Source organism: Bombina bombina, chromosome 2 (assembly GCF_027579735.1).
Source record: "Bombina bombina isolate aBomBom1 chromosome 2, aBomBom1.pri, whole genome shotgun sequence".
Classification (NCBI taxonomy): Eukaryota; Metazoa; Chordata; class Amphibia; order Anura; family Bombinatoridae; genus Bombina; species Bombina bombina.
The window spans coordinates 526,513,910-526,532,520 of record NC_069500.1 but is presented as its reverse complement, the minus strand read 5'-3'; positions in this window follow the sequence as shown (position 1 = coordinate 526,532,520).

The window sequence follows — 18,611 nt, the reverse complement described above, 5'->3', positions numbered from 1 at the left end:
ATAACCTACAATAAGATGCTATAGCGTGCACGGTGTAAAACAAAAAAATAAAATATAATTGAAATTGAAAACAGAAAAATTGGGAACAAAAGTAGTCTGTAGAAAATTAGAATAAATAATGTTTAAAATTATTAGAATTTTTTTTTGTCCAGTTCTTAGTGAATCCTTCTTAATAATAATAGTTTTGCATCAGATGATGAATGCAGACTTTCAAAAATCACTTTCAAAAGATCCCATACAACATAAGAGGAACGTGAACGCATTTACTTACAACTTGTAATACACGCACTACTTCTGACGCGCGCAAAGAGCCGCAAAATGCCCCTTATCGCTTGCGTGCAAGTTACCGCTCCACTCGTAACCTAGCCCTACATCTTTTAATTTGTTTCCAAGTTTATAATGCTTAATGACTCACATATTGATATTGCATTTAAACTATTTCCTGCATTTATAAAATGTGCCTATGTGCCATCTAAGGAAAGATCTCTACCAGCTTGTTAAGAGGTTTATAGACGTGGACATCAGCCAATAAATTACTCTTTAATACAGTGCAAGCTTGCTATATATACATCACCCAAAGTATACACCAGCAGTGCAATGGTTATACACTCATAGGCTTCTGATCACATGCAGTGTAACTTCTGCAATGAAACAAGTAGATTATGCGGATATATCTATTACACCTATTAAAATAAGCAATGATATACATCCTCAAACAGAAGCCTGTTTTACATATATAACAATGGTATATTATTCTCTTACTGTAATCAGTAGACTAATGTGTTTGTTATTAATAATTCATGTTTTCTGCTATTATACTTTGTAAAGTCAGCCACAAAGACTGAAGATACTTTGGGATTAATGATAGTTGTTATATGGAATTTCTGTGAGCATTGACATGTAATCAAACATGTACAAATGTGTTCATGGGAAATTTCTATGAACTTATTCAAAGTATGTGAGAATTACATCAATTCAGTGTTTTTAAAACTAATTTCAGGTATTCAACTTCAAATAAAAAAATAAATAAATCTAATCAAAAAGAATAATGGAATTCATGTTACAAATATAAAGTAGTGCTCAGCAATCCATCCATGAGGCTTCACTTATTTAGGGGATTATTTAAACCCCTAAAGTTACCTGCTGTACTACTCCCCCAACCACCCATGCACCAAAGCCTCTTTTTCAAACTAGTGCTATAGCCCAGTGTTTTTCAACCAGTGTGCCGTGACACACTAGTGTGCCGTGAGAGATCCTCAGGTGTGCCACGGCAGACTGACAACAGTGTGATATATTTTTTAAACTTTGCTTGTTTTTTACTCCCAGTGCAGGGGTAGTTTGTAGGAGGCATGGCATAACAGCACAATACATACAGTATGTGTGTGTTTGTGTGTATGTGTATATATATATGCTGTATTAGGCTACAATGTGTGATTTTTTTAAAATTTTGGGATGGTGGTGTGCCACAGGATTTTTTAATGTAAAAAAGTGTGCCACGGCAAAAAAAAGGTTAAAAATCACTGCTATAGCCAATCAAATGACCCACTAAACAGCAGAGAACACTCCTGTGCCTCTGTAACAGTAAAGACAGGCCACGTGGGACAGCAGGCAACAAGTCCCTAAACAACTGCTGAGTTGCCCCATGGATGGATTGCTAAGCATTTTTAGATGACAAAAGTGCTATTCTGAAAACTTTTTTTTATCTCTTTAATGGGAGAAGGACTAAGCAACCTATGAGGATGGGTATAAAATATAATATATAATATTTTACATTTCATACATTAGAGTGCTAGATTTTTTCTCTTGCTGCTTGCATTACTACATAGCTTTTCAATGAGTTATGTAAAATAAAAAAGATAGAAAATGTGTTATCAGTTTAAATACAATGCTGTATTAAGCTCCTAATTATGGGCCAGATTACGAGTGGAGCTCTAACAGTTACGCGCGAGTGACAAGGAAATTTATGCTTACCTGATAAATTTATTTCTTCTACGATATGACGAGTCCACGGATTTCATCCTTACTTGTGGGATTTATCCTCCTACTAACAGGAAGTGGCAAAGAGCACCACAGCAGAGCTGTATATATAGCTCCTCCCTTCCCTCCACCTCCAGTCATTCGACCGAAGTTAGGAAGAGAAAGGAAAAGCCAAAGGTGCAGAGGTGACTAAAATTTAACAAATATATATACCTGTCTTAAAAAATGACAGGGAGGGCCGTGGACTCGTCATTTCGTAGAAGAAATAAATTTATCAGGTAAGCATAAATTTCCTTTTCTTCTACAAGATATGACGAGTCCACGAATTTCATCCTTACTTGTGGGATACAATACCAAAGCAACAGGACACGGATGAAACGGGAGGGACAAGACAGGGACCTAAACGGAAGGCACCACTGCTTGAAGAACCTTTTTCACAAAACCAGCCTCAGAAGAAGCAAAAGTATCAAATTTGTAACATTTTGAAAAAGTGTGAAGAGACGACCAAGTTGCAGCCTTGCAAATCTGTTCAACAGAAGCATCGTTTTTAAATGCCCATGAGGAAGCCACAGCCCTAGTAGAATGAGCCATAATTCTTTCAGGAGGCTGCTGTCCAGCAGTCTCATATGCCAAACGGATGATACTCTTCAGCCAAAAAGAAAGAGAGGTAGCCGTAGCTTTCTGACCCCTACGCTTTCCAGAAAAGACAATGAATAATGAAGAAGATTGACGGAAATCCTTATTCGCCTGCAAGTAAAACTTCAGGGCACGGACCACATCCAGGTTATGCAACATACTCTCCTTCTTAGAAGAAGGGTTAGGACATAATGAAGGAACAACAATTTCCTGATTAATATTCTTATTAGAAACAACCTTAGGAAGGAAACCAGGTTTGGTACGTAAAACCACCTTTTCAGAATGGAAAATAAGATAAGGTGAATCACATTGTAATGCTGAAAGTTCCGAAACTCTAGGAGCAGAAGAAATAGCAACCAAAAATAAAACTTTCCAAGATATCAACTTAATATCTACGGAATGCATGGGTTCAAACGGAACCCCTTGAAGAACATTAAGAACTAAATTCAAACTCCAGGGTGGAGCAATTGGTCTAAACACAGGCTTAATTCTGGTTAGAGCCTGACAAAAAGACTGAACGTCTGGGATATCTGCCAAACGTTTGTGTAGCAAAATTGACAAAGCAGAGATCTGTCCCTTTAAGGAACTTGCTGATAACCCTTTCTCCAAACCTTCTTGGAGAAAAGACAGAATCCTGGGAATCCTAACTCTACTCCATGAGTAGCCCTTGGATTCACACCAAAAAAGATATTTACGCCATATCTTATGATAGATCTTTCTAGTGACAGGCTTACGTGCCTGAATCAACGTATCAATGACCGAATCAGAGAACCCCCGCTTGGATAAAATCAAGCGTTCAATCTCAAAGCAATCAGTTGCAGAGAAACTAGACTTGGGTGCTGGAAGGGTCCCTGAATGAGAAGGTCCTGCCTCAATGGAAGCTTCCACGGCGGCAGAGAGGACATGTCCACTAGATCGGCATACCAAGTCCTGCGAGGCCACGCAGGCGCGATTAGAATTATTGAAGCCCTCTCCTGTTTGATCCGAGCAGTCACCCGGGGGAAGGAGAGCAAACAGTGGAAACACATAAGCTAGGCTGAACGACCAAGGCACTGCCAAGGCATCTATCAGTTCGGCCTGAGGATCCCTGGACCTGGATCCGTATCTTGGAAGCTTAGCATTCTGACGAGATGCCATCAGATCCAACTCCGGTCTGCCCCATCTGAGGATCAGAGTGGCAAAGACCTCTGGATTAAGTTCCCACTCCCCCTGATGAAACGTCTGTCTGCTTAAAAAGTCAGCTTCCCAGTTGTCCACTCCTGGGATGTAGATTGCTGACAGATAACAAGAGTGGGTCTCTGCCCACCGAATTATCTTGGATACTTCTGTCATTGCTAAGGAACTCCTTGTTCCTCCCTGATGAGTGATGTAAGTCACAGTCTTGATGTTGTCCGACTGAAAGCGAATGAACTTGGTCGAAGCCAACTGAGGCCACGTCTGAAGCGCATTGAAAATTGCTCTCAATTCCAGAATATTAATTGGAAGAAGAGACTCCGACTGAGTCGACACACCCTGAGCCTTCAGGGAATTCCAGACTGCACCCCAACCTAGAAGGCTGGCGTCTGTCGTCACTATCACCCATGAGGGTCTGTGAAAACACGTCCCTTGGGACAGATGATCCTGAGACAACCACAAAAGAAGAGAGTCTCTTGTCTCCTGATCCAGATCTATCTGAGGAGCCAAATTTGCATAATCTCCATTCCACTGTCTGAGCATGCTCAGCTGTAGTGGCCTGAGATGAAAACGAGCAAACGGAATGATGTCCATTGCCGCCACCATCAATCCAATTACCTCCATGCACTGGGCCACTGATGGCCGATGGATTGGACTGAAGGGCTTGGCATGTATTCAGAATCTTTAACTTTCTGACCTCTGTCAGGAAAATTTTCATGGATATGGAATCTATTTGAGTTCCCAAGAATGGAACCTTGGTTTGTGAAATTAATGAATTCTTTTCTAGATTCACCTTCCACCCATGAGTCCTCAGAAAGGACAGAACCATGTCTGTATGAGACTTTGTCAGATGGTAAGATGACGCCTGGATCAGGATATCGTCCAGATAAGGCGCCACTGCAATACCCCGCGGCCTGAGAACCGCCAGAAGGGACCCTAGAACCTTCATGAAGATCCTGCATGCTGTGGCCAACCCGAAGGGAAGAGCCACGAACTGAAAATGTTTGTCCAGGAAGGCAAACCTTAGGAACTGATGATGATCCTTGTGGATAGGAATATGAAGGTATGCATCCTTTAAGTCCACGGTAGTCATGTATTGACCCTCCTGGATCAATGGCAGAATTGTTCGAATAGTCTCCATTTTGAAAGATGGGACTCTGAGAAACTTATTTAGACTCTTTAGATCTAAAATGGGTCGAAACGTGCCCTCTTTTTTGGGAACCACGAAAAGATTTGAGTAAAACCCCTGTCCCTGTTCCAGTCTTGGAACGGGACGAATTACTCCCATAGTAGATAGGTCTTTTACACAACGTAAGAATGCCTCTCTTTTTGTCTGGTCTGCAGAAATCGTGAAAGAAGAAACCTCCCCCTTGGGAGAGAACTTTTGAATTCCAGCTGATACCCTTGGGACACGATCTCCAAGGATCCTGAACATCTCTTACCCAAGCCTGGGCAAAGAGAGAGAGTCTGCCCCCTACGAGATCCAGTCCCGGATCGGGGGCCGCCCCTTCATGCTGTTTTGGTAGCAGCAGTGGGCTTCTTGGGTTGTTTACCCTTGTTCCAAGTCTGGTTGGGTCTCCAGACGGACTTGGCCTGAGCAAAATTCCCTTCCTGCTTGGCGGAAGATGAGGAAGAAGAGGGGACTCCTTTAAAGTTCCGAAAGGAACGAAAATTATTTTGTTTACCCCTCAGTTTAGCAGTTCTATCCTGAGGTAGGAGATGACCCTTACCTCCCGTAATGTCAGAAATGATCTCCTTCAAGTCAGGCCCGAATAGGGTTTTCCCCTTGAAAGGAATAGCCAAAAGCTTTGACTTAGATGACACATCAGCAGACCAAGATTTTAACCATAACGCTCTATGCGCTAAAATAGCAAATCCGGCATTTTTAGCCGCCAATTTAGCAATTTGAAAGGCGGCATCTGTAATAAAAGAATTAGCCAACTTAAGAGCCTTAATTCTATCTAAAATATCCTCTAAAGGAGTCTCAGTCTTAAGAGACTCTTCTAAAGCATCAAACCAGAAGGCCGCCGCAGTGGTAAATGGTACAATGCAGGCCGTTGGGTGTAAGAGGAACCCCTGATGAATAAACAATTTCTTTAGAAGACCCTCCAATTTCTTATCCATAGGGTCTTTAAAAGCACAACTGTCCTCAATAGGAATAGTTGTACGCTTTGCCAGGGTAGATATAGCTCCTTCCACCTTAGGGACTGTTTGCCACGAGTCCCGAACAGTGTCAGATATGGGATACATCTTCTTGAAATTAGGAGAGGGTGAGAACGGGATACCCTGTCTGTCCCATTCCCTCTTAATAATCTCCGAGATTCTCTTAGGAACCGGAAAAACATCAGTGTAAGCAGGTACCTCTAAGTATTTGTCCATTTTACACAATTTCTCTGGTGGTACCACAATAGAGTCACAATCATCCAGAGTCGCTAAAACCTCCCGAAGTAACAGGTGGAGGTGTTCAAGCTTAAATCTAAAGGACATGACGTCCGAGCCTGTCTGAGGTAACGCACTTCCCGAATCGGAAAGTTCCCCCTCAGACAGAAGTTCCCTGACCCCCAAATCAGATCTCTGTGAGGGTACATTGGAAATAGCTAATAAAGCATTAGAGGACTCAGTATTCACATTGACTTCTGTCCTACTGCGTTTACCCTGTAACACTGGCAACTTGGATAATACCTCTGTAAGGGTAGTTGACATAACTGCAGCCATATCCTGCAGAGTAAAGGAATTAGACGCGGTTGAAGAACCAGGCGTCGCTTGGGTGGGCGTTAAAGGTTGTGACGCTTGGGGAGAAGTTAGAGGTATACCCTGATTCTCCTCAGACTGAGAATCATCCGTAGACACATTTTCTTTACATAAAATCTGTGCTTTACATTGTAAGGCCCTCTCAGTACACGAGGGACAAAAAGTCAGAGGGGGTTCCACAGTGGCATCTAAACACATAGAACAAGGAGATTCCTCCTCAGTGTCAGACATGTTAAACAGACTAGCAATAATAACAATAGTCGTTCTTTACTTAAAATATTGAGCTCTGAGTTCAAATTATAGGTAAAAAAAATAATGTAACAAAAACTGTACTGCACCTTTAAATTTTAAAAGCGCAACTATTTTTTTTATATGTTTGTGGCAATAAAATTACTTTACTGTGCCCAAAATACTCTAACAGTATTGCATCCACTTGCTGAGATATGTAATACCTAATAAAATATCGATCTTTAACAGTTATTTATTTATCAACTTAGATTGGCCCCTGCACCACGCCACAGTTCTGCTGTGGCGCCTACCTGCCCCCGGAATACACAGCTGTTGTCAGATAGCCTTAAAAACTCTCCTAAGGCCAATACCATTTAGGCCTCACCAGAGCCCCAGATGCTGCCTCTTATGCGATCCGGATGAAGTGGGCATCCTGAGCGCGCGAAAATAGGCCCCGCTCACCGTGTGCGTAATTCTACACTGAATAAGACACAAACATGTCGACCGAAATTTTTTTTTAGCCATGTGCCCTCTGATATACACTGAGAAACATCGTAATACTGTCCACTTCCCTCGGGTCAGATTTAACAGCCCTTAAGCCAAACAACAACCGCATCTCCCAGCGTCCAGCCCTTGCATAAGTCAAAGAAATTTTTACATACTTTGGCAATCAGAATAAAGGGATTCCAGGTACACCAAATCTTTTAATATAGTGCATACTGCTTACCCCTCCCCATATAGGGACAAATGTCAGCCTGTTCTGATGCATCAAGTCTCCCCAGAAACAAAAGACTGAACATACCTCAATGCTGCTTGTAGCAAGACACCGTTCTCCACACTGAAGATTTTTCTTACACTACCTTAAGATGCGCTGTGGGAACCATCATGGATCTTAGATAATGTTTGCTAAGATCATCAACATCAGGGCAGAAAATAAGATGTCTCCACTCCTTTTGGGAAGCAATAGACTGACGATTTCTCCCTGAGGAAAGTAGTACTCACTGGCACCATTTTAAAATAAAAAACTTCTTGATTGAAGAATCTAAACTAACACCTCACTTTACCTCTTCCTATTACTAACACAGGCAAAGAGAATGACTGGAGGTGGAGGGAAGGGAGGAGCTATATATACAGCTCTGCTGTGGTGCTCTTTGCCACTTCCTGTTAGCAGGAGGATAAATCCCACAAGTAAGGATGAAATCCGTGGACTCGTCATATCTTGTAGAAGAAAAGGGGTTTATCACGGGTGTTTGCACGCTTCAGGTTTTTCGTTCGTATTACAAGTTGAAAGTAAACGCGATCGCTTACACTTATAATAACATCATCTAATAAAAATTATTCAATAAAAATATTGCACAAAAAAATTATAAGGGCTCAAGGATATGAGGTCTCCTGTGTTAGAAAAAAAAGGCAGGAAAAGGGCTATAACATAGAGATACAAACATATACATCACTAAATATATATGTATATATATATATATATATATATATATATATATATACACAATTATCTATACTATAATCGCGTTTGTGGCGCGTCCGTTGGTGTCGCTAAAAGAATGTTGGCTGCGCGCGCAGCCAAAATAATCCACCTAGATGCAGCAAAGCTGCATCCCGGTGGATTCTGAAAATGGCAGGATGGTGAAAGAATCCACCGCATCCACCTGTGATGGATTATTTTACCACCCTGCCATTTTGGAATCCACCTGGATGCAGCGTAGGTAAACCCGAAGCCTTAAAAAAAAACACGCAACCACCCGCACGAAATAACGAAAAAACACGTAACCGCCCGCAACAAATAAATAAAAAAACACGTAACCACCCGCACGAAATATAACAACAAAAACACCTAACCTCCCGCAAGAAGTATTCACAAACACCTAAACCGCAAGCCCCCACATCGCATAATAATAAAATAATTAACCCCTAATCCGCTAATAACATAATAAAAATATTAACCCCTAAACCGCCAACCCCCACATTGCAATAAACCTAATAAACCTATTAACCCCATAACCGCCAACCCCCCACATCGCAATAAACCTAATTAACCTATTAACCCCATAACCGCCAACCCCCCAAATCGCAATAAACCTAATTAGGGCTGCAACAACTAATCGATAAGATCATAAAAATAGTTTTCAAAGAATCTCATTATCAATTAGGTGGTCAGCGATTAGTTGGTTAATTGCACAGCACCAGCTGCTTCAATCCGAAGAACTCCTGCACATTTTTTTTTTCTATCCGATTAATCGGATGATTATTGTCTGATTAATCGGATAGAAAAAAGATTAAAAAAATAAATAAATTCAATTTTTTTTGCACAATCTTAGTTGCAGTAGATCATCAGATTAAAGCAGCTGGTGCTGTGCAACTGACCAACTAATCGCTGACCACCTAATTGATAATGAGATTTGTTGACAACTATTTTTATGATCAAACTTACCGATTAGTTGTTGCAGCCCTAAATCTAATTAACCTATTAACTCCTAAACCGCAAAACACCCACATCACAAAAAAAAAAAAAAAATGAAACCTAATTCCTATGAAAATAAAATCACCCCCTAAACTGAACTACCAATAGCCCTTTAAAAAGGGCCTTTTGTAGGGCATTGCCCTAAGTTAAACAGCTCTTTTACATTTAAAAAATACTAAATCCCCCCTAACAGTAAACCCCTCACCCACCAAAATAAAAAAACCTAACACTAAAAAAACCTAAACATCCCTTTGCCCCTAAAGGGGCATTTGTATGGGCATTAAAAGGACATTCAGCTCCTTTACTGCCCATTAAAGGGCAATCAGCTCTTTTACAGCCCATTAAATTCCTAAACTTAAAAATAAAAAAAAACTCCTAAAACTAAGCCCCAAAAAAGTACTCACTGTTCCTGAAGTCCGGCGGAGGTCTTCTTCCAGGCAGCTCCATCATCTTCTATCTTCATCCGGAGCGAAGGTGGTGCCGAGCTGGCTTCCCCGATGTACGGATCCTAAGCGGCGGCGGTCCTCAGCGGCATGGAGGCTTCTCTTCATGAGACCGGCTGTCGCCCACTGAAGATGGAATGCAAGGTACCCCATATTTATTGGGCTACCTTGCATTCCTATTGGCTGAAATTTTGAAATCAGCCAATAGGATGAAAGCTACTGAAATCTTATTGGCTGATTTGAACAGCCAATAGGATTTCAGTAGCTAGGTACCCCAAATTGAATGATGTACTTTGCATTCAATCTTCAGTGTACGACGGACATCGGATGAAGAGGAGCCTCCACGCCGCTGCCATTGAGGACCGGCTCTGAGGATCCACGCATCGGGGAAGACAGCTTCGCACCTCCGCTCCGTGCCGCCTTCGTTCCGGATGAAGATAGAAGATGATAAGAGCCACCTGGAAGAAGACCTTTGCCGCCGGACTTCAGGAATGGTGAGTACTTATTTGGGGCTTAGTCTTTTTTTTGGGGGGTGGTTTTTTTTTTTTTTTAGCTTAGGGTTTTTTGGGCTGGAAAAGTGCTGATTGCCCTTTTAAGAGCAATGCCCAAACAAATGCCTCTTTAGGGGCAATGGGTAGTTTAGATTTTTTTTAGTGTTAGTTTTTTTTATTTTGGGGGGCTTGGTGGGTGGGGGGTTTTACTGTTAGGGGGTAATTTGTTTAGGCAAAAGAGCTGTTTAACTTAGGGCAATGCCCTACAAAAGCCCTATATAGGGGTATTAGTTTAGGTTTAAGGTTTAGGTTGGGCAGGCTTATCGCCTAGTATATATATATATATATATATATGCACAACTATTTGATCCCTTGCTGATTTTGTATTTTTGCCCACTGACAAATAAATGATCAGTCTATAATTTTAATGGTAGGTTTATTTGAACAGTGAGAGATAGAATAACAACAACAAAATCCAGAAAAACGCATTTAAAAAAAGTTCTAAATTGATTTGCATTTTAATGAGTGAAATAAGTATTCGATCCCCTATCAATCAGCAAGATTTCTGGCTCCCAGGTGAGTTTTATACAGGTAACGAGCTGAGATTAGGAAAACTCTCTTAAAGGGAGTGCTTCTAATCTCAGCTTGTTACCTGTATAAAAGACACCTGTCCACAGAAGCAATCAATCAGATTCCAAACTCTCCACCATGGCTAAGACCAAAGAGCTGTTCAAGGATGTTAGGGACAAGATTGTAGACCTACACAAGGCTGGAATGGGCTACAAGACTATCGCCAAGCAGCTTGGTGAGAAGTTGACAACAGTTGGTGCGATTATTCCCAAATGGAAGAAACACAAAATAACTGTCAATGTCCCTCGTTCTGGGGCTCCATGCAAAGTCTCACCTCGTGGAGTTTCAGTGATCATGAGAACAGTGAGGAATCAGCCCATATCTACACGAGAGTAGCTTGTCAATGATCTCAAGGCAGCTGGGACCATAGTCACCAAGAAAACAATTGGTAACACACTACGTCGTGAAGGACTGACATCCTGCAGCGCCCGCAAGGTCCCCCTGCTCAAGAAAGCACATAAACAGGCCCGTCTAAAGTTTGCCAATGAACATCTGAATGAATCAGGAGAACTGGGTGAAAGTGTTGTGGTCAGATGAGACCAAAACCGAGCTCTTTGGCATCAACTCAACTCACTGTGTTTGGAGGAGGAGGAATGCTGCCTATGACCCCAAGAACACCATCCCCACCGTCAAACATGAAGGTGGAAACATTATGTGTTGGGGGTGTTTTTCTGCTAAGGGGACAGGACAACTTCACCGCATAAAAAGGAGGATGGACTGGGGCCATGTTCCGTCAAATCTTGGGTGAGAACCTCCTTCACTCAACCAGGGCATTGAAAATGGGTCGTGGATGAGTATTCCAGCATGACAATGACCCAAAACACACAGCTAATGCAACAAAGGAGTGACTCAAGAAGTACATTAAGGTCCTGGAGTGGCCTAGCCAGTCTCCAGACCTTAATCCCATTGAAAATCTGTGGAGGGATCTGAAGGTTCGAGTTGCCAAACGTCAGCCTCGAAACCTTAATGACTTGGAGAGGATCTGCAAAGAGGAGTGGGACAAAATCCCTCCTGAGATATGTGCAAACCTGGTGGCCAAATACAAGAAACGTCTGACCTCTGTGATTGCCAACAAGGGTTTTGCCACCAAGTACTAAGTCATGTTTTGCAAAGGGATAAAATACTAATTTCTCTTATTAAAATGCAAATCAATTTATAACTTTTTTGAAATGCGTTTTTCTGGATTATTTTGTTGTTATTCTGTCTCTCACTGTTCAAATAAACCTACCATTAAAATTATAGACTGATCATTTATTTGTCAGTGGGCAAACGTACAAAACCAGCAGGGGATCAAATAATAATAATTTGGTTTTTTTAATATAAATTTTAGCCTTGCTTTTATTATATTGTTTTAAAAACCAGTGTTTCTATATACCGTTTTGCCTCTGTCTTATCTTGAGGAAAGTGATGTGCACTAATCCAAATGTCTTTGATTATTGCTGTGAGCGTGTATGCATGCAGGCATCATGCTCTCCAGCGTTAGCAAAGACACTCTGTCAGTGTTCCACAGCGGTTGCTGCGATCCTGACACTACCTTGCCGGTTCAAGAGATCTGGCAGTGGCAGCACCCTATTCAAAAATATGCGCTCCTCAAACCCAGCTGTCATTGAAATCTCTATGAAGCTTGCTAATGCAGGTCTCATCAATTGCGTGAGCGAACTTCCTAGATACAGTGGGAACAGTTATTCTAATTCTCTACTACGAAGTACAGCTTTATCTTTGTGAAAAACTAAAAATGGAGAATCACAGGACAAAGCTGACAACTCAGAAACTCTCCTAGCTGAGGAAATTGCTAACAAGAAAAGTACTCTCCAAGATAAACGTTTGATATCACTGGAATGCATCCGTTCAAATGGAGGACCTTGCAATACAGAAGGAACTAGATTCAAATTCCAGGGTGGAGAAATAGTTCTCACAACTGGCCTAATTCTTACTAGCGCCTGGACAAAATTGAAACAGGAAGCTTTAACAAATAAAGCAGAAATTTTACCTTTTAGAGTACTAGAGGACAAACCCTTGTCAAGGCCATCTTGTGGAAGCCGAATAATTCTAGGAATCCTAAAGGAATACCAAGAAAAACCTCTGGATGAGCACTATTCAAAGTATGCCCTTTAAATCTTATGATATTTATTTTTTTGGGGTAACTTTTGGGTAACAGGCTTTCTGGCTTGAATCAGAGTGTTAACCCCTTTTACTACCAGGACTTTCAGAGAAAAACTTGCCCAAAATACCGCAGAATTTTAAGCATTTTTGCTATCACTCCATTTAAACAGAAATAGAACCTTGTTTTTTTTTTTATTTACCTGTCAAAACTATATATAAATATTTTAAGTAGACAACCCAAGGTATTGATCTAGGCCCATTTTGGTATATTCCATGCCAGTGAAGGGGTTAAGTAGGTGGACTGTAAGGTTAATTTTAGCTTTAGTGTAGAGATTACCCTCCCACCTGACACTTCACACCCCCTGATCCCTCCCAAACAGCTCTATTCCCTCCCCCACTGGTCTTCCCCATCTTAAGTACTGGCAGACAGTCTGCCAATAAAAAATATATATATATATTTATTTTTTTAATAATTATTTTTTTTCTGCAGTGTAGGATCGCCCTTACCCTCCAACCTCCCTGATCCCCCCTCAAACAACTCTTTAAGCCTCCCCTGCCCTAACCTTTGCCGCCATCTTAGGTACTGACAGCTGTCTGCCAGTACCTGTAAATCCCTTTATTTCTTTATTTAAAATAATTAAAAAAAAAATCTTTCTGTAGTGTAGTGGTCCCTCACCTCCCCGTCTGCCTCCCGCCCATACTTCATGCGGACACCAGCAGAAGATTGTTACAGACAGTGACACACACAGGGTCACCGTCTGTAACGAGCAGGCATCTGCCCTCATATGGAGCCGGAGCACCGATTGCGCTCCAGCTCCATATGTGGCAGATGCCTGAAGCTTCAGCTCTCGGCTGTAACTTAACAGCCTAGAGTACTGGAGCTTTCTGAAGCGAAAACGTATATACAGTATAAGTCTTGCAGTACGACAGGCAAAGTACAGCAAAATGTATAAATACGTCTTATTGGGTTAAGGGGATAATGACTGAAGCAGAGAAACCTCTATGTTGTAAAACTAGGCGTTCAACCTCCACGCCATTAAACTTAGAGATTTGAGATCCTGATAGAAAAGAGGACCTTGAGACAATAGATCTTGTCTTAGAGGAAGAAGCCATGGAGGAGATGAGGACATCTGCACTAGATTTGTATACCATCTTCAGCAAAGCCAGGCTGAAGCAACCAAAAACCGAAGCTGACTCCTGTTTGATTCGAGCAATTAATCTTGGAAGTAGAACAAAAAAGGAGGAAACAGGTACGCTAGATGAAATTCCATGGACACACCAAGGTGTCTATCATTTGAGCCTTTGGGTCTCTTCATCTTGCACAATACACTGGAATTTTGTGATTTAAATGAGACACTTCCTGCATAGCCAGTGGACTGCAGGTACCCCCTTGAGGATTTACAGTATGTTGTCCACCACCATGATATTGTCCGACTGGAACCGGATAAAATTTTCCTCTTTTCAAAGGACCAGGACTTAAGAGCTCTAAAAGATTGCTCAAAGTTCCAGAATGTTGATTGGTAACCTTGCCTCCAGAGGGAACCAAACTCCTTGCACCCTTTGAGAACTCCAGAATGTGCCCCAGCCTGAAAGACTGGGGTTAGTAGTCACAATAGCCCATGATGGATAAAGGAAGGACTCCCAAGGGTCAAAAAGGGACCTTGTATCCACCAAGGGAGAGATTGTCTGAAGGATAAATCCAGAGCAATATGCTGCTCCAATTGCAGATAATCCTTTGACCACTGATTGAGCATAGATAGTTGAAGGTGTCGCAAGTGGAAGCAGGCAAATGGAACTGTGTCTGAGACCCACCACCTCCATGCATTGAGCTACTGATGGAAATGAAGCATGTTGTTGGGTTAGACACACCTTCTGTAGTTTGAGTCTGCTTGATTTCGTCAGAAATATACACGTTAGTACTGAATCTATAATGACTCATAGAAAAAACACCCTTGTAGCAGGATTTAATGAACTCTTTAAAATATTGATTCTCCAATCGTGGTCTTGGAGAACAGATAGTAGCCTTTGAGTATGAGCAATAGCTAGAGGCAGGGAAGGGGACTGCACTAAGATATCGCCCAAGTAAAGGTGTAATTGATATCTCCTGAGCTCTCATCACTGCCAACAATGCTCCTAACACCTTTGTGAAAATGCGAGGAGCTGTAGCTAGACCAAATGGAATGGCGACAAACTAGTGTTTGTCTAGGAATTCAAACCTTAGGAATTAAAAACGATCTCTGTGATTAGGGATGTGCAGGTATGTACCCTTTAGGTCTATAGTATACATGAATTAACCCTGTTGGATTAAGAGTAAAACTGTGCAAATGGTTTCCATCTTGAAAGTGAAAACCCTGACAAACTTGTTTAGAGTTTTCAAATCTAAAATGGGTCTGAAAGTCCCTTCTGTTTTTGGGACAATGAGCAGATTGGAGTAAAACCCTTGACCCTGTTGATACACAGGTACTGGGATTATTACTGCCAAATGCTCTTGACCCTGAACATATTGCATAAAGGCAGCCACCTTTGCAGGATTTTTGGGGACATGAGACAGATGAAATTGTCCTCAAGGAGACTTGGAGCGAAAGCTTATCCTGTTACCCTGGGATATGATGTTGTGAACCAAGGGGTCCTGGACTGACTGGAACCAATTACAAAACCTATTATTTGTTCTGTTCTTTCCAGTAGATTTCTTGTCCTGAGGGAGAGAAGCTCCTTTCCCTCTAGTAACAGTTTTAATTGGAGTCCAGATCAGAACCAAATAGAATCTTCCCTTGGAAGGAAAGAGACATTAACTTATTTTTTTAAACCATGTCTGCTGACCATTGTTTTAACTAGATCTGCAACAACTAATCGGCATAATCGATAATAATCGATAATGAAAATAGTTGTCAACGAATGTCAATCGATTAGTTGGTTTGCAATTAGTTGGTCTGTGCACAGCACCAGCTGCTTCACTCCAATGAGCTCCTGCACATGGTATTATGTTTTATGGTTATGCCCTTAGCCTAAAGGACGTCTACAGACATTTACTTTTCACTTTTTCAGGACACTGGTTTTTTGTTGTCTTTTTTTAAGTTTACAACTACTCCTGTCTTATGTGCAACCCAGAAATAAAATACGAGTCATAATTTGGATTGTTTATATTAAATCAGGTGATTTTGCATGATATAGTGGCAAGCTTGCTATTTACACCTAGCCCTAGATTGATGGCATTTGTTACATGAATTTATGTCACTATTACCTGTTTGCACAATTTTCAGTGGATTGCTTGGTATTGTTGATTATATGTACTGTATAGATAAAATGTGTAAGACTGTGTCCTAATACCGATATATAGTCTTTAACCCTTTTGCCTTTTATTGTTTTTTTTTAAATATTTTTAATTAATTGGAATATGTACCAAATTTAACCTCTAAGTATGTATCTGTTATTTTAAGAGTGGGCTAAATATGTTTTCCCCTAACCATATAGCTGGTTGTTTACCATTGAATATAGATATTCAAGATATTTTTATGTTATAATGAAGTCCAAGCTTACTTTGTTAATAGGCCCCTTGCATTGGTGGAGAGCTAACAAAGATAAATAGCTCACCTTGGCAAAACCCTACTTATGCATCTCAGGCACCTCAACATCATCTGAGCGCCTCTTATCTGCTGCAGGCAAAATAATATGCAATAAAGAGAGCCAGGAGCATGTGGTCATGTTGACATTTTTGCATTTCAATACAAAGTTTCTGAAAAAGTGACTAACAGAATGCTATAAACAGTGGTAGTCTACATATTACTAGTTCTACCTTTTTACAAAACGTTTGTGGTCTTGTTTTGCTTAATTATAAAAATTTCTTCTGCCGCTTAAAAAATTGGACCAACTGTTGTGTTAATGTAAAGTTGTAAACTTTTAGTCTGAAGTTTATATTTATAGCACTCAGTATGTGGATTTTATTGTAAATATAGGATTATTTTTTTTATCCGATTAGTCGATTAATCCAAAAAATAATAGTCCGATTAATCGATTATGAAAATAATCGTTAGTTGCAGCCCTAGTTTTAACCATAATGCCCTTCTTACAATAACTAATAATACAGAGCCTTTAGCATCTATCACCAAACCAAATAAGTGTAAGCAAAAATCAGACTTACCTCACACCACCTGTAACACACAGGGTCCTATTCCTCAGGCTCAATTACCACCTAGCTTACAAAGCTCTGACACGGCTGAGTCTCTTTCCTTGGGTGAAATCTCCTCTGAGGACCCTAAACCGGTAAATAAGGCAGAGAATGATTCCACGTTTAGATTTAAAGTGTACCATATCCGCTTTCTGCTTCAGGAGGTTTTGAATACCTTAGAACTATCAGAACTGAATCTGAAGGATTCCAAGCCTGTAAATAAGTTGAATGAGGTCTTAAAAGCTCCACCCAAAGTGGATAGGGCTTTTGAAGCACCAGAATTGGTTACAGAATATTTAGCCAAAGAATTAAAGAAACCAGGCATTCCTTATGTACCTTCTAACAGGTTCTAAAGAATGTATCCACTTTCAGAAAATAATTTAACAGCCTGGGAAGTAGTTCCTAAGCTTAATGGAGCTATTTCCACCTTTAGCTAGACGCATTACTATTCCTATGTAGGATAGTTCTTCGTTTAGGTATCCAATGGACTGCAAATCTATTATTTTCCCAATCAGCTCTTCAGCTTAGACCTGCAGTAGCAATCACCTATGAGGTCACTGCGGCATCCTTCTGGTGTGATTCTCTTTCTCAGATGATTTCTGATCAATATTGAGGATATTCGCAACTGCATTAAAGTCCTAAAGATGGCTAAGGATTTCATTTGTGATGCAGTCTTTGACATCATTAAAATTGATGTCAAGAATATGTCCATTGCTGTTTTATTAAAAGGACACAAAACCCATTTTTTTTTAATTTTATTATTCAGATAGACCATGCAATTTTAAGCAACTTTCCAATTTATTCATATTATAAATTTGTCTTTGTTCTCTTGCTATCTATATTTAAAAAACAGGAATCTAAGCATAGGAGTCGGCCCATTTTTTGTTCAGCACCTGGGTAACGCTTGCTGACTGGTGGCTACATTTAGCCACCAATTAGCAGGTTCTGAACCAAAAATGGTCCGGCTCCTATGCTTACTACATTCCTGCTTTTTCAAATAAAGATAGCAAGAGAACGAAGAAAAAAAACATAATTTATGCTTACCTGATAAATTCCTTTCTCCTGTAGTGTAGTCAGTCCACGGGTCATCCATTACTTATGGGATATTAACTCCTCCCCAACAGGAAGTGCAAGAGGATCACCCAAGCAGAGCTGCTATATAGCTCCTCCCCTCTACGTCATACCCAGTCATTCGACCGAAACCAAACGAGAAAGGAGAAACTATAGGGTGCAGTGGTGACTGGAATTTAATTTAAATTTAAGACCTGCCATAAAAAACAGGGCGGGCCGTGGACTGACTACACTACAGGAGAAAGGAATTTATCAGGTAAGCATAAATTATGTTTTCTCCTGTTAAGTGTAGTCAGTCCACGGGTCATCCATTACTTATGGGATACCAATACCAAAGCTAGAAGTACACGGATGACGGGAGGGAAAGGCAGGATCTTTACACAGAAGGAACCACTGCCTGAAGAACCTTTCTCCCAAAAACAGCCTCAGAAGAAGCAAAAGTGTCAAATTTGTAAAATTTGGAAAAA